This window comes from Taudactylus pleione, unplaced genomic scaffold (assembly GCF_031769625.1).
Source record: "Taudactylus pleione unplaced genomic scaffold, aTauple2 ptg000085l, whole genome shotgun sequence".
NCBI lineage: Eukaryota > Metazoa > Chordata > Amphibia > Anura > Myobatrachidae > Taudactylus > Taudactylus pleione.
The window spans coordinates 9,945,093-9,967,045 of record NW_028284487.1 but is presented as its reverse complement, the minus strand read 5'-3'; the positions used below and the strand labels follow the sequence as shown (position 1 = coordinate 9,967,045).

At 35.4% G+C, this 21,953-nt stretch overlaps 12 non-coding genes across 12 annotated transcripts; all 12 read left to right on the top strand.

Moving 5' to 3' along the window:
- Nucleotides 1-586: 586 nt before the first annotated feature.
- Nucleotides 587-658, top strand: TRNAQ-UUG (transfer RNA glutamine (anticodon UUG)). The gene has a single exon. It is a non-coding gene; the product is annotated as a tRNA-Gln (tRNA).
- An 820-nt stretch (nt 659-1,478) lies between these two features.
- Nucleotides 1,479-1,550, top strand: TRNAQ-UUG (transfer RNA glutamine (anticodon UUG)). Its single transcript has one exon. It is a non-coding gene; the product is annotated as a tRNA-Gln (tRNA).
- A 2,601-nt stretch (nt 1,551-4,151) lies between these two features.
- TRNAQ-UUG (transfer RNA glutamine (anticodon UUG)) lies at nt 4,152-4,223 on the top strand. The gene has a single exon. It is a non-coding gene; the product is annotated as a tRNA-Gln (tRNA).
- Nucleotides 4,224-6,824: 2,601 nt separating this feature from the next.
- Nucleotides 6,825-6,896, top strand: TRNAQ-UUG (transfer RNA glutamine (anticodon UUG)). Its single transcript has one exon. It is a non-coding gene; the product is annotated as a tRNA-Gln (tRNA).
- An 818-nt stretch (nt 6,897-7,714) lies between these two features.
- Nucleotides 7,715-7,786, top strand: TRNAQ-UUG (transfer RNA glutamine (anticodon UUG)). Its single transcript has one exon. It is a non-coding gene; the product is annotated as a tRNA-Gln (tRNA).
- Nucleotides 7,787-8,606: 820 nt separating this feature from the next.
- TRNAQ-UUG (transfer RNA glutamine (anticodon UUG)) lies at nt 8,607-8,678 on the top strand. The gene has a single exon. It is a non-coding gene; the product is annotated as a tRNA-Gln (tRNA).
- Nucleotides 8,679-10,389: 1,711 nt separating this feature from the next.
- On the top strand, nt 10,390-10,461 carry TRNAQ-UUG (transfer RNA glutamine (anticodon UUG)). Its single transcript has one exon. It is a non-coding gene; the product is annotated as a tRNA-Gln (tRNA).
- Nucleotides 10,462-13,952: 3,491 nt separating this feature from the next.
- TRNAQ-UUG (transfer RNA glutamine (anticodon UUG)) lies at nt 13,953-14,024 on the top strand. Its single transcript has one exon. It is a non-coding gene; the product is annotated as a tRNA-Gln (tRNA).
- An 818-nt stretch (nt 14,025-14,842) lies between these two features.
- On the top strand, nt 14,843-14,914 carry TRNAQ-UUG (transfer RNA glutamine (anticodon UUG)). Its single transcript has one exon. It is a non-coding gene; the product is annotated as a tRNA-Gln (tRNA).
- An 820-nt stretch (nt 14,915-15,734) lies between these two features.
- Nucleotides 15,735-15,806, top strand: TRNAQ-UUG (transfer RNA glutamine (anticodon UUG)). The gene has a single exon. It is a non-coding gene; the product is annotated as a tRNA-Gln (tRNA).
- Nucleotides 15,807-17,517: 1,711 nt separating this feature from the next.
- TRNAQ-UUG (transfer RNA glutamine (anticodon UUG)) lies at nt 17,518-17,589 on the top strand. Its single transcript has one exon. It is a non-coding gene; the product is annotated as a tRNA-Gln (tRNA).
- A 3,491-nt stretch (nt 17,590-21,080) lies between these two features.
- On the top strand, nt 21,081-21,152 carry TRNAQ-UUG (transfer RNA glutamine (anticodon UUG)). Its single transcript has one exon. It is a non-coding gene; the product is annotated as a tRNA-Gln (tRNA).
- The last annotated feature ends 801 nt before the right edge of the window (nt 21,153-21,953 follow it).

Below are 21,953 nucleotides of genomic sequence, written 5' to 3'. Positions count from 1 at the left end.
GTTTTTAGAAGTTACTTCTTCAGTGTGCACTAATTAGAATAAAGGTCTGGTCTTCTTCTCTTCTTAAAACCTAGTCCCCAGTAGATTCAATCACCAAAAAAAGTCCTGATTGATTAAGTTGCCTTTGCATTTCTTAGATTTGCCATTTTGCAATATTTGAGAAAAAGTTTTCTCTGTATGCCATATAGAGAAATGCTGCATCAGCCAAAGGATGACATTTTTGTTTATTCCTAACATGGATTTAAAAATTCTCTGTTTTGTAAGTGTCTATGATGTTCTCTAGCAAGTTTCAAGGGCTGCTAACTCTAGCCAATGCCATGTGTTGATCCCAGTCTTCATGCAGTTTGTCGCTGAATAAAATCCCTTCTTGGCATTTCTTGTAGGACAACAAGAAAAAGCACATGGCCTATATGTGGATCAAACCTGTGACCTTGGCATTATTAGCTCCACGCTCTAACCAACTGAGTGAACCAGCCATACATAAAAGCATCAGCAAACACAAAAATGCCAAATGTACCTAAAACAGGAGAACATTCAGTATTTCAAAGATCAGCTATATTGAGTAGTTGAAGATTCAATAATAAAGGGTTCTATGGTGTAATGGTGAGCACTCTGGACTTTGAATCCAGTGATCCAAGTTCAAATCTCGGTGGGACCTAACTTTGTTCATTTTCCTTAAAGTTTAATTTTCAAAGTTTTAAGATAGCTTATCTATATTGAAACTTTCTATAAATCCCATCAACTTCAGTGGTTTCTTTATTCCAAACTAATTTTGAAACTGTTTCAAATCAGTTTTCAACTGGAGAGATGTTTGTCAAACATTTGGAAATAAGAAAAGTTGCAATAAGAATGCAGTAATCCATCACTTGTGCTATGGTTTTTAGATATTCTGGTTTTTAGAAGTTACTTCTTCAGTGTGCACTAATTAGAGTAAAGGTCTGGTCTTCTTCTCTTCTTAAAACCTAGTCCCCAGTAGATTCAATCACCAAAAAAAGTCCTGATTGATTAAGTTGCCTTTGCATTTCTTAGATTTGCCATATTGCAATATTTGAGAAAAAGTTTTCTCTGTATGCCATATAGAGAAATGCTGCATCAGCCAAAGGATGACATTTTTGTTTATTCCTAACATGGATTTAAAAATTCTCTATTTTGTATGTGTCTATGATGTTCTCTAGCAAGTTTCAAGGGCTGCTAACTCTAGCCAATTCCATGTGTTGATCCCAGTCTTCATGCACTTTGTTGCTGGATAAAATCCTTTCTTGGCATTTCTTGTAGGACAACAAGAAAAAGCAAATGGCCTATATGTGGATCGAACCCGTGACCTTGGCGTTATTAGCTCCACGCTCTAACCAACTGAGCAAACTCGCCATACATAAAAGCATCCGCAAACACAAAAATGCCAAATGTACCTAAAACAGGAGAACATTCAGTATTTCAAAGATCAGCTATATTGAGTAGAGGAAGATTCTATAATAAAGGGTTCTATGGTGTAATGGTGAGCACTCTGGACTTTGAATCCAGTGATCAGAGTTCAAATCTCGGTGGGACCTAACTTTGTTCATTTTCCTTAAAGTTTAATTTTCAAAGTTTTATGATAGCTTATCTATATTGAAACTTTCTATAATCCCATCAACTTCAGTGCTTTCTTTACTCCAAACTAATTTTGAAACTGTTTCAAATAAGTTTTCAACTGAAGAGATGTTTGTCAAACATTTGGAAATAATAAAATTTGCAAAAGAATGCAGTAATCCATCACTTGTGCTATGGTTTTTAGATATTCTGGTTTTTAGAATTTACTTCATCAGTGTGCACTAATTAGAGTAAAGGTCTGGTCTTCTTCTCTTCTTAAAACATAGTCCCCAGTAGATTCAATCACCAAAAAAAGTCCTGATTGATTAAGTTGCCTTTGCATTTCTTAGATTTGCCATATTGCTATATTTGAGAAAAAGTTTTCTCTGTATGCCATAGAGAGAAATGCTGCATCAGCCAAAGGATGACATTTTTGTTTATTCCTAACATGGATTTAAAAATTCTCTGTTTTGTATGTGTCTATGATGTTCTCTAGCAAGTTTCAAGGGCTGCTAACTCTAGCCAATGCCATGTGTTGATCCCAGTCTTCATGCACTTTGTCGATTGATAAAATCCCTTCTTGGCATTTCTTGTAGGACAACAAGAAAAAGCACATGGCCTATATGTGGTTCGAACCCGTGACCTTGGCATTATTAGCTCCACGCTCTAACCAACTGAGCAAACCGGCCATACATAAAAGCATCAGCAAACAGAAAAATGCCAAATGTACCTAAAACAGGAGAACATTCAGTATTTCAAAGATCAGCTATATTGAGTAGAGGAAGACACTATAATAAAGGGTTCTATGGTGTAATGGTGAGCACTCTGGACTTTGAATCCAGTGATCCGAGTTCAAAGCTTGGTGGGACTTAACTTTGTTCATTTTCCTTAAAGTTTAATTTTCAAAGTTTTAGGATAGCTTATCTATATTGAAACTTTCTATAAATCCCATCAACTTCAGTGGTTTCTTTACTCCAAACTAATTTTGAAACTGTTTCAAATCAGTTTTCAACTGGAGAAATGATTGTCAAACATTTGGAAATAAGAAAATTTGCAATAAGAGTGCAGTAATCCATCACTTGTGCTATGGTTTTTAGATATTCTGGTTTTTAGAATTTACTTCTTCAGTGTGCACTAATTAGAGTAAAGGTCTGGTCTTCTTCTCTTCTTAAAACCTAGTCCCCAGTAGATTCAATCACCAAAAAAAGTCCTGATTGATTAAGTTGCCTTTGCATTTCTTAAATTTGCCATATTGCTATATTTGAGAAAAAGTTTTCTCTGTATGCCATATAGAGAAATGCAGCATCAGCCAAAGGATGACATTTTTGTTTATTCCTAACATGGATTTAAAAATTCTCTGTTTTGTATGTGTCTATGATGCTCTCTAGCAAGTTTCAAGGGCTGCTAACTCTAGCCAATGCCATGTGTTGATCCCACTCTTCATGCACTTTGTTGCTGGATAAAATCCTTTCTTGGCATTTCTTGTAGGATAACAAGAAAAAGCACATGGCTTATATGGGGATCAAACCCGTGACCTTGGCATTATTAGCTCCACGCTCTAACCAACTGAGTGAACCAGCCCTAAATAAAAGCATCAGCAAACACAAAAATGCCAAATGTACCTAAAACAGGAGAACATTCAGTATTTCAAGGATCAGCTATATTGAGTAGAGGAAGATTATATAATAAAGGGTTCTATGGTGTAATGGTGAGCACTCTGGACTTTGAATCCAGTGATCCAAGTTCAGATCTCAGTGGGACCTAACTTTGTTCATTTTCCTTAAAGTTTAATTTTCAAAGTTTTATGATAGCTTATCTATATTGAAACTTTTTATAATCCCATCAACTTCATTGCTTTCTTTACTCCAAACTAATTTTGAAGCTGTTTCAAATCAGTTTTCAACTGGAGAGATGTTTGTCAAACATTTGGAAATAATAAAATTTGCAAAAAGAATGCAGTAATCCATCACTTGTGCTATGGTTTTTAGATATTCTGGTTTTTAGAAGTTACTTCTTCAGTGTGCACTAATTAGAGTAAAGGTCTGGTCTTCTTCTCTTCTTAAAACCTAGTCCCCAGTAGATTCAATCACCAAAAAATGTCCTGATTGATTAAGTTGCCTTCGCATTTCTTAGATTTGCCATATTGCAATATTTGAGAAAAAGTTTTCTCTGTATGCCATATAGAGAAATGCTGTATCAGCCAAAGGATGACATTTTTGTTTATTCCTAACAAGGATTTAAAAATTCTCTGTTTTGTATGTGTCTATGATGCTCTCTAGCAAGTTTCAATGGCTGCTAACTGTAGCCAATGCTATGTGTTGATCCCACTCTTCATGCACTTTGTTGCTGGATAAAATCCTTCCTTGGCATTTCTTGTAGGATAACAAGAAAAAGCACATGGCTTATATGGGGATCAAACCCGTGACCTTGGCATTATTAGCTCTACGCTCTAACCAACTGAGTGAACCAGCCATACATAAAAGCATCCGCAAACACAAAAATGCCAAATGTACCTAAAACAGGAGAACATTCAGTATTTCAAAGATCAGCTATATTGAGTAGTTGAAGGTTCAATAATAAAGGGTTCTATGGTGTAATGGTGAGCACTCTGGATTTTGAATCCAGTGATCCGAGTTCATATCTCGGTGGGACCTAACTTTGTTCATTTTCCTTAAAGTTTAATTTTCAAAGTTTTATGATAGCTTATCTATATTGAAACTTTCTATAATCCCATCAACTTCAGTGCTTTCTTTACTCCAAACTAATTTTGAAACTGTTTCAAATCAGTTTTCAACTGAAGAGATGTTTGTCAAACATTTGGAAACAATAAAATTTGCAAAAGAATGCAGTAATCCATCACTTGTGCTATGGTTTTTAGATATTCTGGTTTTTAGAAGTTACTTCTTCAGTGTGCACTAATTAGAGTAAAGGTCTGGTCTTCTTCTCTTCTTAAAACCTAGTCCCCAGTAGATTCAATCACCAAAAAAAGTCCTGATTGATTAAGTTGCCTTTGCATTTCTTAGATTTGCCATATTGCTATATTTGAGAAAAAGTTTTCTCTGTATGCCATAGAGAGAAATGCTGCATCAGCCAAAGGATGACATTTTTGTTTATTCCTAACATGGATTTAAAAATTCTCTGTTTTGTATGTGTCTATGATGTTCTCTAGCAAGTTTCAAGGGCTGCTAACTCTAGCCAATGCCATGTGTTGATCCCAGTCTTCATGCACTTTGTCGCTTGATAAAATCCCTTCTTGGCATTTCTTGTAGGACAACAAGAAAAAGCACATGGCCTATATGTGGATCGAACCCGTGACCTTGGCGTTATTAGCTCCACGCTCTAACCAACTGAGCAAACCGGCCATACATAAAAGCATCAGCAAACAGAAAAATGCCAAATGTACCTAAAACAGGAGAACATTCAGTATTTCAAAGATCAGCTATATTGAGTAGAGGAAGACTCTAGAATAAAGGTTTCTATGGTGTAATGGTGAGCACTCTGGACTTTGAAACCAGTGATCCGAGTTCAAAGCTTGGTGGCACTTAACTTTGTTCATTTTCCTTAAAGTTTAATTTTCAAAGTTTTAGGATAGCTTATCTATATTGAAACTTTCTATAAATCCCATCAACTTCAGTGGTTTCTTTACTCCAAACTAATTTTGAAACTGTTTCAAATCAGTTTTCAACTGGAGAAATGATTGTCAAACATTTGGAAATAAGAAAATTTGCAATAAGAGTGCAGTAATCCATCACTTGTGCTATGGTTTTTAGATATTCTGGTTTTTAGAATTTACTTCTTCAGTGTGCACTAATTAGAGTAAAGGTCTGGTCTTCTTCTCTTCTTAAAACCTAGTCCCCAGTAGATTCAATCACCAAAAAAAGTCCTGATTGATTAAGTTGCCTTTGCATTTCTTAGATTTGCCATATTGCTATATTTGAGAAAAAGTTTTCTCTGTATGCCATATACAGAAATGCAGCATCAGCCAAAGGATGACATTTTTGTTTATTCCTAACATGGATTTAAAAATTCTCTGTTTTGTATGTGTCTATGATGCTCTCTAGCAAGTTTCAAGGGCTGCTAACTCTAGCCATTGCCATGTGTTGATCCCACTCTTCATGCACTTTGTTGCTGGATAAAATCCTTTCTTGGCATTTCTTGTAGGATAACAAGAAAAAGCACATGGCTTATATGGGGATCAAACCCGTGACCTTGGCATTATTAGCTTCACGCTCTAACCAACTGAGTGAACCAGCCATACATAAAAGCATCAGCAAACACAAAAATGCCAAATGTACCTAAAACAGGAGAACATTCAGTATTTCAAAGATCAGCTATATTGAGTAGTTGAAGACTCAATAATAAAGGGTTCTATGGTGTAATGGTGAGCACTCTGGACTTTGAATCCAGTGATCCAAGTTCAAATCTCAGTGGGACCTAACTTTGTTCATTTTCCTTAAAGTTTAATTTTCAAAGTTTTATGATAGCTTATCTATATTGAAACTTTTTATAATCCCATCAACTTCATTGCTTTCTTTACTCCAAATTAATTTTGAAACTGTTTCAAATCAGTTTTCAACTGGAGAGATGTTTGTCAAACATTTGGAAGTAATAAAATTTGCAAAAAGAATGCAGTAATCCATCACTTGTGCTATGGTTTTTAGATATTCTGGTTTTTAGAAGTTACTTCTTCAGTGTGCACTAATTAGAGTAAAGGTCTGGTCTTCTTCTCTTCTTAAAACCTAGTCCCCAGTAGATTCAATCACCAAAAAAAGTCCTGATTGATTAAGTTGTCTTTGCATTTCTTAGATTTGCCATATTGCAATATTTGAGAAAAAGTTTTCTCTGTATGCCATATAGAGAAATGCTGCATCAGCCAAAGGATGACATTTTTGTTTATTCCTAACATGGATTTAAAAATTCTCTATTTTGTATGTGTCTATGATGTTCTCTAGCAAGTTTCAAGGGCTGCTAACTCTAGCCAATGCCATGTGTTGATCCCAGTCTTCATGCACTTTGTTGCTGGATAAAATCCTTTCTTGGCATTTCTTGTAGGACAACAAGAAAAAGCAAATGGCCTATATGTGGATCGAACCCGTGACCTTGGCGTTATTAGCTCGACGCTCTTACCAACTGAGCAAACTGGCCATACATAAAAGCATCCGCAAACACAAAAATGCCAAATGTACCTAAAACAGGAGAACATTCAGTATTTCAAAGATCAGCTATATTGAGTAGTTGAAGGTTCAATAATAAAGGGTTCTATGGTGTAATGGTGAGCACTCTGGACTTTGAATCCAATGATCCGAGTTCAAATCTCGGTGGGACCTAACTTTGTTCATTTTCCTTAAAGTTTAATTTTCAAAGTTTTATGATAGCTTATCTATATTGAAACTTTCTATAATCCCATCAACTTCAGTGCTTTCTTTACTCCAAACTAATTTTGAAACTGTTTCAAATCAGTTTTCAACTGAAGAGTTGTTTTTCAAACATTTGGAAATAATAAAATTTGCAAAAGAATGCAGTAATCCATCACTTGTGCTATGGTTTTTAGATATTCTGGTTTTTAGAAGTTACTTCTTCAGTGTGCACTAATTAGAGTAAAGGTCTGGTCTTCTTCTCTTCTTAAAACCTAGTCCCCAGTAGATTCAATCACCAAAAAATGTCCTGATTGATTAAGTTGCCTTTGCATTTCTTAGATTTGCCATATTGCAATATTTGAGAAAAAGTTTTCTCTGTATGCCATATAGAGAAATGCTGCATCAGCCAAAGGATGACATTTTTGTTTATTCCTAACATGGATTTAAAAATTCTCTGTTTTGTATGTGTCTATGATGCTCTCTAGCAAGTTTCAAGGGCTGCTAACTCTAGCCAATGCTATGTGTTGATCCCACTCTTCATGCACTTTGTTGCTGGATAAAATCCTTTCTTGGCATTTCTTGTAGGATAACAAGAAAAAGCACATGGCTTATATGGGGATCAAACCCGTGACCTTGGCATTATTAGCTCCACGCTCTAACCAACTGAGTGAACCAGCCATACATAAAAGCATCAGCAAACACAAAAATGCCAAATGTACCTAAAACAGGAGAACATTCAGTATTTCAAAGATCAGCTATATTGAGTAGTTGAAGATTCAATAATAAAGGGTTCTATGGTGTAATGGTGAGCACTCTGGACTTTGAATCCAGTGATCCAAGTTCAAATCTCGGTGGGACCTAACTTTGTTCATTTTCCTTAAAGTTTAATTTTCAAAGTTTTAGGATAGCTTATCTATATTGAAACTTTCTATAAATCCCATCAACTTCAGTGGTTTCTTTACTCCAAACTAATTTTGAAACTGTTTCAAATCAGTTTTCAACTGGAGAAATGATTGTCAAACATTTGGAAATAAGAAAATTTGCAATAAGAGTGCAGTAATCCATCACTTGTGCTATGGTTTTTAGATATTCTGGTTTTTAGAATTTACTTCTTCAGTGTGCACTAATTAGAGTAAAGGTCTGGTCTTCTTCTCTTCTTAAAACCTAGTCCCCAGTAGATTCAATCACCAAAAAAAGTCCTGATTGATTAAGTTGCCTTTGCATTTCTTAGATTTGCCATATTGCTATATTTGAGAAAAAGTTTTCTCTGTATGCCATATAGAGAAATGCTGCATCAGCCAAAGGATGACATTTTTGTTTATTCCTAACATGGATTTAAAAATTCTCTGTTTTGTATGTGTCTATGATGCTCTCTAGCAAGTTTCAAGGGCTGCTAACTCTAGCCAATGCCATGTGCTGATCCCAGTCTTCATGCACTTTGTTGCTGGATAAAATCCTTTCTTGGCATTTCTTGTAGGACAACAAGAAAAAGCAAATGGCCTATATGTGGATCGAACCCGTGACCTTGGCGTTATTAGCTCCACGCTCTTACCAACTGAGCAAACTGGCCATACATAAAAGCATCCGCAAACACAAAAATGCCAAATGTACCTAAAACAGGAGAACATTCAGTATTTCAAAGATCAGCTATATTGAGTAGAGGAAGATTCTATAATAAAGGGTTCTATGGTGTAATGGTGAGCACTCTGGACTTTGAATCCAGTGATCCGAGTTCAAATCTCGGTGGGACCTAACTTTGTTCATTTTCCTTAAAGTTTAATTTTCAAAGTTTTATGATAGCTTATCTATATTGAAACTTTCTATAATCCCATCAACTTCAGTGCTTTCTTTACTCCAAACTAATTTTGAAACTGTTTCAAATCAGTTTTCAACTGAAGAGATGTTTGTCAAACATTTGGAAATAATAAAATTTGCAAAAAGAATGCAGTAATCCATCACTTGTGCTATGGTTTTTAGATATTCTGGTTTTTAGAAGTTACTTCTTCAGTGTGCACTAATTAGAGTAAAGGTCTGGTCTTCTTCTCTTCTTAAAACCTAGTCCCCAGTAGATTCAATCACCAAAAAATGTCCTGATTGATTAAGTTGCCTTTGCATTTCTTAGATTTGCCATATTACAATATTTGAGAAAAAGTTTTCTCTGTATGCCATATAGAGAAATGCTGCATCAGCCAAAGGATGTCATTTTTGTTTATTCCTAACATGGATTTAAAAATTCTCTGTTTTGTATGTGTCTATGATGCTCTCTAGCAAGTTTCAAGGGCTGCTAACTCTAGCCAATGCTATGTGTTGATCCCACTCTTCATGCACTTTGTTGCTGGATAAAATCCTTTCTTGGCATTTCTTGTAGGATAACAAGAAAAAGCACATGGCTTATATGGGGATCAAACCCGTGACCTTGGCATTATTAGCTCCACGCTCTAACCAACTGAGTGAACCAGCCATACATAAAAGCATCAGCAAACACAAAAATGCCAAATGTACCTAAAACAGGAGAACATTCAGTATTTCAAAGATCAGCTATATTGAGTAGTTGAAGATTCAATAATAAAGGGTTCTATGGTGTAATGGTGAGCACTCTGGACTTTGAATCCAGTGATCCACGTTCAAATCTCGGTGGGACCTAACTTTGTTCATTTTCCTTAAAGTTTAATTTTCAAAGTTTTATGATAGCTTATCTATATTGAAACTTTCTATAAATCCCATCAACTTCAGTGGTTTCTTTATTCCAAACTAATTTTGAAACTGTTTCAAATCAGTTTTCAACTGGAGAGATGTTTGTCAAACATTTGGAAATAAGAAAAGTTGCAATAAGAATGCAGTAATCCATCACTTGTGCTATGGTTTTTAGATATTCTGGTTTTTAGAAGTTACTTCTTCAGTGTGCACTAATTAGAGTAAAGGTCTGGTCTTCTTCTCTTCTTAAAACCTAGTCCCCAGTAGATTCAATCACCAAAAAAAGTCCTGATTGATTAAGTTGTCTTTGCATTTCTTAGATTTGCCATATTGCAATATTTGAGAAAAAGTTTTCTCTGTATGCCATATAGAGAAATGCTGCATCAGCCAAAGGATGACATTTTTGTTTATTCCTAACATGGATTTAAAAATTCTCTATTTTGTATGTGTCTATGATGTTCTCTAGCAAGTTTCAAGGGCTGCTAACTCTAGCCAATGCCATGTGTTGATCCCAGTCTTCATGCACTTTGTTGCTGGATAAAATCCTTTCTTGGCATTTCTTGTAGGACAACAAGAAAAAGCAAATGGCCTATATGTGGATCGAACCCGTGACCTTGGCGTTATTAGCTCGACGCTCTTACCAACTGAGCAAACTGGCCATACATAAAAGCATCCGCAAACACAAAAATGCCAAATGTACCTAAAACAGGAGAACATTCAGTATTTCAAAGATCAGCTATATTGAGTAGTTGAAGGTTCAACAATAAAGGGTTCTATGGTGTAATGGTGAGCACTCTGGACTTTGAATCCAGTGATCCGAGTTCAAATCTCGGTGGGACCTAACTTTGTTCATTTTCCTTAAAGTTTAATTTTCAAAGTTTTATGATAGCTTATCTATATTGAAACTTTCTATAATCCCATCAACTTCAGTGCTTTCTTTACTCCAAACTAATTTTGAAACTGTTTCAAATCAGTTTTCAACTGAAGAGATGTTTGTCAAACATTTGGAAATAATAAAATTTGCAAAAGAATGCAGTAATCCATCACTTGTGCTATGGTTTTTAGATATTCTGGTTTTTAGAAGTTACTTCTTCAGTGTGCACTAATTAGAGTAAAGGTCTGGCTTCTTCTCTTCTTAAAACCTAGTCCCCAGTAGATTCAATCACCAAAAAAAGTCCTGATTGATTAAGTTGCCTTTGCATTTCTTAGATTTGCCATATTGCTATATTTGAGAAAAAGTTTTCTCTGTATGCCATATACAGAAATGCAGCATCAGCCAAAGGATGACATTTTTGTTTATTCCTAACATGGATTTAAATATTCTCTGTTTTGTATGTGTCTATGATGCTCTCTAGCAAGTTTCAAGGGCTGCTAACTCTAGCCATTGCCATGTGTTGATCCCACTCTTCATGCACTTTGTTGCTGGATAAAATCCTTTCTTGGCATTTCTTGTAGGATAACAAGAAAAAGCACATGGCTTATATGGGGATCAAACCCGTGACCTTGGCATTATTAGCTCCACGCTCTAACCAACTGAGTGAACCAGCCATACATAAAAGCATCAGCAAACACAAAAATGCCAAATGTACCTAAAACAGGAGAACATTCACTATTTCAAAGATCAGCTATATTGAGTAGAGGAAGATTATATAATAAAGGGTTCTATGGTGTAATGGTGAGCACTCTGGACTTTGAATCCAGTGATCCAAGTTCAGATCTCAGTGGGACCTAACTTTGTTCATTTTCCTTAAAGTTTAATTTTCAAAGTTTTATGATAGCTTATCTATATTGAAACTTTTTATAATCCCATCAACTTCATTGCTTTCTTTACTCCAAATTAATTTTGAAACTGTTTCAAATCAGTTTTCAACTGGAGAGATGTTTGTCAAACATTTGGAAATAATAAAATTTGCAAAAAGAATGCAGTAATCCATCACTTGTGCTATGGTTTTTAGATATTCTGGTTTTTAGAAGTTACTTCTTCAGTGTGCACTAATTAGAGTAAAGGTCTGGTCTTCTTCTCTTCTTAAAACCTAGTCCCCAGTAGATTCAATCACCAAAAAATGTCCTGATTGATTAAGTTGCCTTTGCATTTCTTAGATTTGCCATATTGCAATATTTGAGAAACAGTTTTCTCTGTATGCCATATAGAGAAATGCTGCATCAGCCAAAGGATGACATTTTTGTTTATTCCTAACATGGATTTAAAAATTCTCTGTTTTGTATGTGTCTATGATGCTCTCTAGCAAGTTTCAAGGGCTGCTAACTCTAGCCAATGCTATGTGTTGATCCCACTCTTCATGCACTTTGTTGCTGGATAAAATCCTTTCTTGGCATTTCTTGTAGGATAACAAGAAAAAGCACATGGCTTATATGGGGATCAAACCCGTGACCTTGGCATTATTAGCTCCACGCTCTAACCAACTGAGTGAACCAGCCATACATAAAAGCATCAGCAAACACAAAAATGCCAAATGTACCTGAAACAGGAGAACATTCAGTATTTCAAAGATCAGCTATATTGAGTAGTTGAAGATTCAATAATAAAGGGTTCTATGGTGTAATGGTGAGCACTCTGGACTTTGAAACCAGTGATCCGAGTTCAAAGCTTGGTGGCACTTAACTTTGTTCATTTTCCTTAAAGTTTAATTTTCAAAGTTTTAGGATAGCTTATCTATATTGAAACTTTCTATAAATCCCATCAACTTCAGTGGTTTCTTTACTCCAAACTAATTTTGAAACTGTTTCAAATCAGTTTTCAACTGGAGAAATGATTGTCAAACATTTGGAAATAAGAAAATTTGCAATAAGAGTGCAGTAATCCATCACTTGTGCTATGGTTTTTAGATATTCTGGTTTTTAGAATTTACTTCTTCAGTGTGCACTAATTAGAGTAAAGGTCTGGTCTTCTTCTCTTCTTAAAACCTAGTCCCCAGTAGATTCAATCACCAAAAAAAGTCCTGATTGATTAAGTTGCCTTTGCATTTCTTAGATTTGCCATATTGCTATATTTGAGAAAAAGTTTTCTCTGTATGCCATATACAGAAATGCAGCATCAGCCAAAGGATGACATTTTTGTTTATTCCTAACATGGATTTAAAAATTCTCTGTTTTGTATGTGTCTATGATGCTCTCTAGCAAGTTTCAAGGGCTGCTAACTCTAGCCATTGCCATGTGTTGATCCCACTCTTCATGCACTTTGTTGCTGGATAAAATCCTTTCTTGGCATTTCTTGTAGGATAACAAGAAAAAGCACATGGCTTATATGGGGATCAAACCCGTGACCTTGGCATTATTAGCTCCACGCTCTAACCAACTGAGTGAACCAGCCATACATAAAAGCATCAGCAAACACAAAAATGCCAAATGTACCTAAAACAGGAGAACATTCAGTATTTCAAAGATCAGCTATATTGAGTAGAGGAAGATTATATAATAAAGGGTTCTATGGTGTAATGGTGAGCACTCTGGACTTTGAATCCAGTGATCCAAGTTCAGATCTCAGTGGGACCTAACTTTGTTCATTTTCCTTAAAGTTTAATTTTCAAAGTTTTATGATAGCTTATCTATATTGAAACTTTTTATAATCCCATCAACTTCATTGCTTTCTTTACTCCAAATTAATTTTGAAACTGTTTCAAATCAGTTTTCAACTGGAGAGATGTTTGTCAAACATTTGGAAGTAATAAAATTTGCAAAAAGAATGCAGTAATCCATCACTTGTGCTATGGTTTTTAGATATTCTGGTTTTTAGAAGTTACTTCTTCAGTGTGCACTAATTAGAGTAAAGGTCTGGTCTTCTTCTCTTCTTAAAACCTAGTCCCCAGTAGATTCAATCACCAAAAAAAGTCCTGATTGATTAAGTTGTCTTTGCATTTCTTAGATTTGCCATATTGCAATATTTGAGAAAAAGTTTTCTCTGTATGCCATATAGAGAAATGCTGCATCAGCCAAAGGATGACATTTTTGTTTATTCCTAACATGGATTTAAAAATTCTCTATTTTGTATGTGTCTATGATGTTCTCTAGCAAGTTTCAAGGGCTGCTAACTCTAGCCAATGCCATGTGTTGATCCCAGTCTTCATGCACTTTGTTGCTGGATAAAATCCTTTCTTGGCATTTCTTGTAGGACAACAAGAAAAAGCAAATGGCCTATATGTGGATCGAACCCGTGACCTTGGCGTTATTAGCTCGACGCTCTTACCAACTGAGCAAACTGGCCATACATAAAAGCATCCGCAAACACAAAAATGCCAAATGTACCTAAAACAGGAGAACATTCAGTATTTCAAAGATCAGCTATATTGAGTAGTTGAAGGTTCAATAATAAAGGGTTCTATGGTGTAATGGTGAGCACTCTGGACTTTGAATCCAATGATCTGAGTTCAAATCTCGGTGGGACCTAACTTTGTTCATTTTCCTTAAAGTTTAATTTTCAAAGTTTTATGATAGCTTATCTATATTGAAACTTTCTATAATCCCATCAACTTCAGTGCTTTCTTTACTCCAAACTAATTTTGAAACTGTTTCAAATCAGTTTTCAACTGAAGAGTTGTTTTTCAAACATTTGGAAATAATAAAATTTGCAAAAGAATGCAGTAATCCATCACTTGTGCTATGGTTTTTAGATATTCTGGTTTTTAGAAGTTACTTCTTCAGTGTGCACTAATTAGAGTAAAGGTCTGGTCTTCTTCTCTTCTTAAAACCTAGTCCCCAGTAGATTCAATCACCAAAAAATGTCCTGATTGATTAAGTTGCCTTTGCATTTCTTAGATTTGCCATATTGCAATATTTGAGAAAAAGTTTTCTCTGTATGCCATATAGAGAAATGCTGCATCAGCCAAAGGATGACATTTTTGTTTATTCCTAACATGGATTTAAAAATTCTCTGTTTTGTATGTGTCTATGATGCTCTCTAGCAAGTTTCAAGGGCTGCTAACTCTAGCCAATGCTATGTGTTGATCCCACTCTTCATGCACTTTGTTGCTGGATAAAATCCTTTCTTGGCATTTCTTGTAGGATAACAAGAAAAAGCACATGGCTTATATGGGGATCAAACCCGTGACCTTGGCATTATTAGCTCCACGCTCTAACCAACTGAGTGAACCAGCCATACATAAAAGCATCAGCAAACACAAAAATGCCAAATGTACCTAAAACAGGAGAACATTCAGTATTTCAAAGATCAGCTATATTGAGTAGTTGAAGATTCAATAATAAAGGGTTCTATGGTGTAATGGTGAGCACTCTGGACTTTGAATCCAGTGATCCAAGTTCAAATCTCGGTGGGACCTAACTTTGTTCATTTTCCTTAAAGTTTAATTTTCAAAGTTTTATGATAGCTTATCTATATTGAAACTTTCTATAAATCCCATCAACTTCAGTGGTTTCTTTACTCCAAACTAATTTTGAAACTGTTTCAAATCAGTTTTCAACTGGAGAAATGATTGTCAAACATTTGGAAATAAGAAAATTTGCAATAAGAGTGCAGTAATCCATCACTTGTGCTATGGTTTTTAGATATTCTGGTTTTTAGAATTTACTTCTTCAGTGTGCACTAATTAGAGTAAAGGTCTGGTCTTCTTCTCTTCTTAAAACCTAGTCCCCAGTAGATTCAATCACCAAAAAAAGTCCTGATTGATTAAGTTGCCTTTGCATTTCTTAGATTTGCCATATTGCTATATTTGAGAAAAAGTTTTCTCTGTATGCCATATAGAGAAATGCTGCATCAGCCAAAGGATGACATTTTTGTTTATTCCTAACATGGATTTAAAAATTCTCTGTTTTGTATGTGTCTATGATGCTCTCTAGCAAGTTTCAAGGGCTGCTAACTCTAGCCAATGCCATGTGCTGATCCCAGTCTTCATGCACTTTGTTGCTGGATAAAATCCTTTCTTGGCATTTCTTGTAGGACAACAAGAAAAAGCAAATGGCCTATATGTGGATCGAACCCGTGACCTTGGCGTTATTAGCTCCACGCTCTTACCAACTGAGCAAACTGGCCATACATAAAAGCATCCGCAAACACAAAAATGCCAAATGTACCTAAAACAGGAGAACATTCAGTATTTCAAAGATCAGCTATATTGAGTAGAGGAAGATTCTATAATAAAGGGTTCTATGGTGTAATGGTGAGCACTCTGGACTTTGAATCCAGTGATCCGAGTTCAAATCTCGGTGGAACCTAACTTTGTTCATTTTCCTTAAAGTTTAATTTTCAAAGTTTTATGATAGCTTATCTATATTGAAACTTTCTATAATCCCATCAACTTCAGTGCTTTCTTTACTCCAAACTAATTTTGAAACTGTTTCAAATCAGTTTTCAACTGAAGAGATGTTTGTCAAACATTTGGAAATAATAAAATTTGCAAAAAGAATGCAGTAATCCATCACTTGTGCTATGGTTTTTAGATATTCTGGTTTTTAGAAGTTACTTCTTCAGTGTGCACTAATTAGAGTAAAGGTCTGGTCTTCTTCTCTTCTTAAAACCTAGTCCCCAGTAGATTCAATCACCAAAAAATGTCCTGATTGATTAAGTTGCCTTTGCATTTCTTAGATTTGCCATATTACAATATTTGAGAAAAAGTTTTCTCTGTATGCCATATAGAGAAATGCTGCATCAGCCAAAGGATGTCATTTTTGTTTATTCCTAACATGGATTTAAAAATTCTCTGTTTTGTATGTGTCTATGATGCTCTCTAGCAAGTTTCAAGGGCTGCTAACTCTAGCCAATGCTATGTGTTGATCCCACTCTTCATGCACTTTGTTGCTGGATAAAATCCTTTCTTGGCATTTCTTGTAGGATAACAAGAAAAAGCACATGGCTTATATGGGGATCAAACCCGTGACCTTGGCATTATTAGCTCCACGCTCTAACCAACTGAGTGAACCAGCCATACATAAAAGCATCAGCAAACACAAAAATGCCAAATGTACCTAAAACAGGAGAACATTCAGTATTTCAAAGATCAGCTATATTGAGTAGTTGAAGATTCAATAATAAAGGGTTCTATGGTGTAATGGTGAGCACTCTGGACTTTGAATCCAGTGATCCACGTTCAAATCTCGGTGGGACCTAACTTTGTTCATTTTCCTTAAAGTTTAATTTTCAAAGTTTTATGATAGCTTATCTATATTGAAACTTTCTATAAATCCCATCAACTTCAGTGGTTTCTTTATTCCAAACTAATTTTGAAACTGTTTCAAATCAGTTTTCAACTGGAGAGATGTTTGTCAAACATTTGGAAATAAGAAAAGTTGCAATAAGAATGCAGTAATCCATCACTTGTGCTATGGTTTTTAGATATTCTGGTTTTTAGAAGTTACTTCTTCAGTGTGCACTAATTAGAGTAAAGGTCTGGTCTTCTTCTCTTCTTAAAACCTAGTCCCCAGTAGATTCAATCACCAAAAAAAGTCCTGATTGATTAAGTTGTCTTTGCATTTCTTAGATTTGCCATATTGCAATATTTGAGAAAAAGTTTTCTCTGTATGCCATATAGAGAAATGCTGCATCAGCCAAAGGATGACATTTTTGTTTATTCCTAACATGGATTTAAAAATTCTCTATTTTGTATGTGTCTATGATGTTCTCTAGCAAGTTTCAAGGGCTGCTAACTCTAGCCAATGCCATGTGTTGATCCCAGTCTTCATGCACTTTGTTGCTGGATAAAATCCTTTCTTGGCATTTCTTGTAGGACAACAAGAAAAAGCAAATGGCCTATATGTGGATCGAACCCGTGACCTTGGCGTTATTAGCTCGACGCTCTTACCAACTGAGCAAACTGGCCATACATAAAAGCATCCGCAAACACAAAAATGCCAAATGTACCTAAAACAGGAGAACATTCAGTATTTCAAAGATCAGCTATATTGAGTAGTTGAAGGTTCAACAATAAAGGGTTCTATGGTGTAATGGTGAGCACTCTGGACTTTGAATCCAGTGATCCGAGTTCAAATCTCGGTGGGACCTAACTTTGTTCATTTTCCTTAAAGTTTAATTTTCAAAGTTTTATGATAGCTTATCTATATTGAAACTTTCTATAATCCCATCAACTTCAGTGCTTTCTTTACTCCAAACTAATTTTGAAACTGTTTCAAATCAGTTTTCAACTGAAGAGATGTTTGTCAAACATTTGGAAATAATAAAATTTGCAAAAGAATGCAGTAATCCATCACTTGTGCTATAGTTTTTAGATATTCTGGTTTTTAGAAGTTACTTCTTCAGTGTGCACTAATTAGAGTAAAGGTCTGGCTTCTTCTCTTCTTAAAACCTAGTCCCCAGTAGATTCAATCACCAAAAAAAGTCCTGATTGATTAAGTTGCCTTTGCATTTCTTAGATTTGCCATATTGCTATATTTGAGAAAAAGTTTTCTCTGTATGCCATATACAGAAATGCAGCATCAGCCAAAGGATGACATTTTTGTTTATTCCTAACATGGATTTAAATATTCTCTGTTTTGTATGTGTCTATGATGCTCTCTAGCAAGTTTCAAGGGCTGCTAACTCTAGCCATTGCCATGTGTTGATCCCACTCTTCATGCACTTTGTTGCTGGATAAAATCCTTTCTTGGCATTTCTTGTAGGATAACAAGAAAAAGCACATGGCTTATATGGGGATCAAACCCGTGACCTTGGCATTATTAGCTCCACGCTCTAACCAACTGAGTGAACCAGCCATACATAAAAGCATCAGCAAACACAAAAATGCCAAATGTACCTAAAACAGGAGAACATTCACTATTTCAAAGATCAGCTATATTGAGTAGAGGAAGATTATATAATAAAGGGTTCTATGGTGTAATGGTGAGCACTCTGGACTTTGAATCCAGTGATCCAAGTTCAGATCTCAGTGGGACCTAACTTTGTTCATTTTCCTTAAAGTTTAATTTTCAAAGTTTTATGATAGCTTATCTATATTGAAACTTTTTATAATCCCATCAACTTCATTGCTTTCTTTACTCCAAATTAATTTTGAAACTGTTTCAAATCAGTTTTCAACTGGAGAGATGTTTGTCAAACATTTGGAAATAATAAAATTTGCAAAAAGAATGCAGTAATCCATCACTTGTGCTATGGTTTTTAGATATTCTGGTTTTTAGAAGTTACTTCTTCAGTGTGCACTAATTAGAGTAAAGGTCTGGTCTTCTTCTCTTCTTAAAACCTAGTCCCCAGTAGATTCAATCACCAAAAAATGTCCTGATTGATTAAGTTGCCTTTGCATTTCTTAGATTTGCCATATTGCAATATTTGAGAAACAGTTTTCTCTGTATGCCATATAGAGAAATGCTGCATCAGCCAAAGGATGACATTTTTGTTTATTCCTAACATGGATTTAAAAATTCTCTGTTTTGTATGTGTCTATGATGCTCTCTAGCAAGTTTCAAGGGCTGCTAACTCTAGCCAATGCTATGTGTTGATCCCACTCTTCATGCACTTTGTTGCTGGATAAAATCCTTTCTTGGCATTTCTTGTAGGATAACAAGAAAAAGCACATGGCTTATATGGGGATCAAACCCGTGACCTTGGCATTATTAGCTCCACGCTCTAACCAACTGAGTGAACCAGCCATACATAAAAGCATCAGCAAACACAAAAATGCCAAATGTACCTAAAACAGGAGAACATTCAGTATTTCAAAGATCAGCTATATTGAGTAGTTGAAGATTCAATAATAAAGGGTTCTATGGTGTAATGGTGAGCACTCTGGACTTTGAAACCAGTGATCCGAGTTCAAAGCTTGGTGGCACTTAACTTTGTTCATTTTCCTTAAAGTTTAATTTTCAAAGTTTTAGGATAGCTTATCTATATTGAAACTTTCTATAAATCCCATCAACTTCAGTGGTTTCTTTACTCCAAACTAATTTTGAAACTGTTTCAAATCAGTTTTCAACTGGAGAAATGATTGTCAAACATTTGGAAATAAGAAAATTTGCAATAAGAGTGCAGTAATCCATCACTTGTGCTATGGTTTTTAGATATTCTGGTTTTTAGAATTTACTTCTTCAGTGTGCACTAATTAGAGTAAAGGTCTGGTCTTCTTCTCTTCTTAAAACCTAGTCCCCAGTAGATTCAATCACCAAAAAAAGTCCTGATTGATTAAGTTGCCTTTGCATTTCTTAGATTTGCCATATTGCTATATTTGAGAAAAAGTTTTCTCTGTATGCCATATACAGAAATGCAGCATCAGCCAAAGGATGACATTTTTGTTTATTCCTAACATGGATTTAAAAATTCTCTGTTTTGTATGTGTCTATGATGCTCTCTAGCAAGTTTCAAGGGCTGCTAACTCTAGCCATTGCCATGTGTTGATCCCACTCTTCATGCACTTTGTTGCTGGATAAAATCCTTTCTTGGCATTTCTTGTAGGATAACAAGAAAAAGCACATGGCTTATATGGGGATCAAACCCGTGACCTTGGCATTATTAGCTCCACGCTCTAACCAACTGAGTGAACCAGCCATACATAAAAGCATCAGCAAACACAAAAATGCCAAATGTACCTAAAACAGGAGAACATTCAGTATTTCAAAGATCAGCTATATTGAGTAGAGGAAGATTATATAATAAAGGGTTCTATGGTGTAATGGTGAGCACTCTGGACTTTGAATCCAGTGATCCAAGTTCAGATCTCAGTGGGACCTAACTTTGTTCATTTTCCTTAAAGTTTAATTTTCAAAGTTTTATGATAGCTTATCTATATTGAAACTTTTTATAATCCCATCAACTTCATTGCTTTCTTTACTCCAAATTAATTTTGAAACTGTTTCAAATCAGTTTTCAACTGGAGAGATGTTTGTCAAACATTTGGAAGTAATAAAATTTGCAAAAAGAATGCAGTAATCCATCACTTGTGCTATGGTTTTTAGATATTCTGGTTTTTAGAAGTTACTTCTTCAGTGTGCACTAATTAGAGTAAAGGTCTGGTCTTCTTCTCTTCTTAAAACCTAGTCCCCAGTAGATTCAATCACCAAAAAAAGTCCTGATTGATTAAGTTGCCTTTGCATTTCTTAGATTTGCCATATTGCTATATTTGAGAAAAAGTTTTCTCTGTATGCCATATAGAGAAATGCAGCATCAGCCAAAGGATGACATTTTTGTTTATTCCTAACATGGATTTAAAAATTCTCTGTTTTGTATGTGTCTATGATGCTCTCTAGCAAGTTTCAAGGGCTGCTAACTCTAGCCAATGCCATGTGCTGATCCCAGTCTTCATGCACTTTGTTGCTGGATAAAATCCTTTCTTGGCATTTCTTGTAGGACAACAAGAAAAAGCAAATGGTCTATATGTGGATCGAACCCGTGACCTTGGCGTTATTAGCTCCACGCTCTTACCAACTGAGCAAACTGGCCATACATAAAAGCATCCGCAAACACAAAAATGCCAAATGTACCTAAAACAGGAGAACATTCAGTATTTCAAAGATCAGCTATATTGAGTAGAGGAAGATTCTATAATAAAGGGTTCTATGGTGTAATGGTGAGCACTCTGGACTTTGAATCCAGTGATCTGAGTTCAAATCTCGGTGGGACCTAACTTTGTTCATTTTCCTTAAAGTTTAATTTTCAAAGTTTTATGATAGTTTATCTATATTGAAACTTTCTATAATCCCATCAACTTCAGTGCTTTCTTTACTCCAAACTAATTTTGAAACTGTTTCAAATCAGTTTTCAACTGAAGAGATGTTTGTCAAACATTTGGAAATAATAAAATTTGCAAAAGAATGCAGTAATCCATCACTTGTGCTATGGTTTTTAGATATTCTGGTTTTTAGAATTTACTTCATCAGTGTGCACTAATTAGAGTAAAGGTCTGGTCTTCTTCTCTTCTTAAAACCTAGTCCCCAGTAGATTCAATCACCAAAAAAAGTCCTGATTGATTAAGTTGCCTTTGCATTTCTTAGATTTGCCATATTGCAATATTTGAGAAAAAGTTTTCTCTGTATGCCATAGAGAGAAATGCTGCATCAGCCAAAGGATGACATTTTTGTTTATTCCTAACATGGATTTAAAAATTCTCTGTTTTGTATGTGTCTATGATGTTCTCTAGCAAGTTTCAAGGGCTGCTAACTCTAGCCAATGCCATGTGTTGATCCCAGTCTTCATGCACTTTGTCGCTTGATAAAATCCCTTCTTGGCATTTCTTGTAGGACAACAAGAAAAAGCACATGGCCTATATGGGGATCGAACCCGTGACCTTGGCGTTATTAGCTCCACGCTCTAACCAACTGAGCAAACCGGCCATACATAAAAGCATCAGCAAACAGAAAAATGCCAAATGTACCTAAAACAGGAGAACATTCAGTATTTCAAAGATCAGCTATATTGAGTAGAGG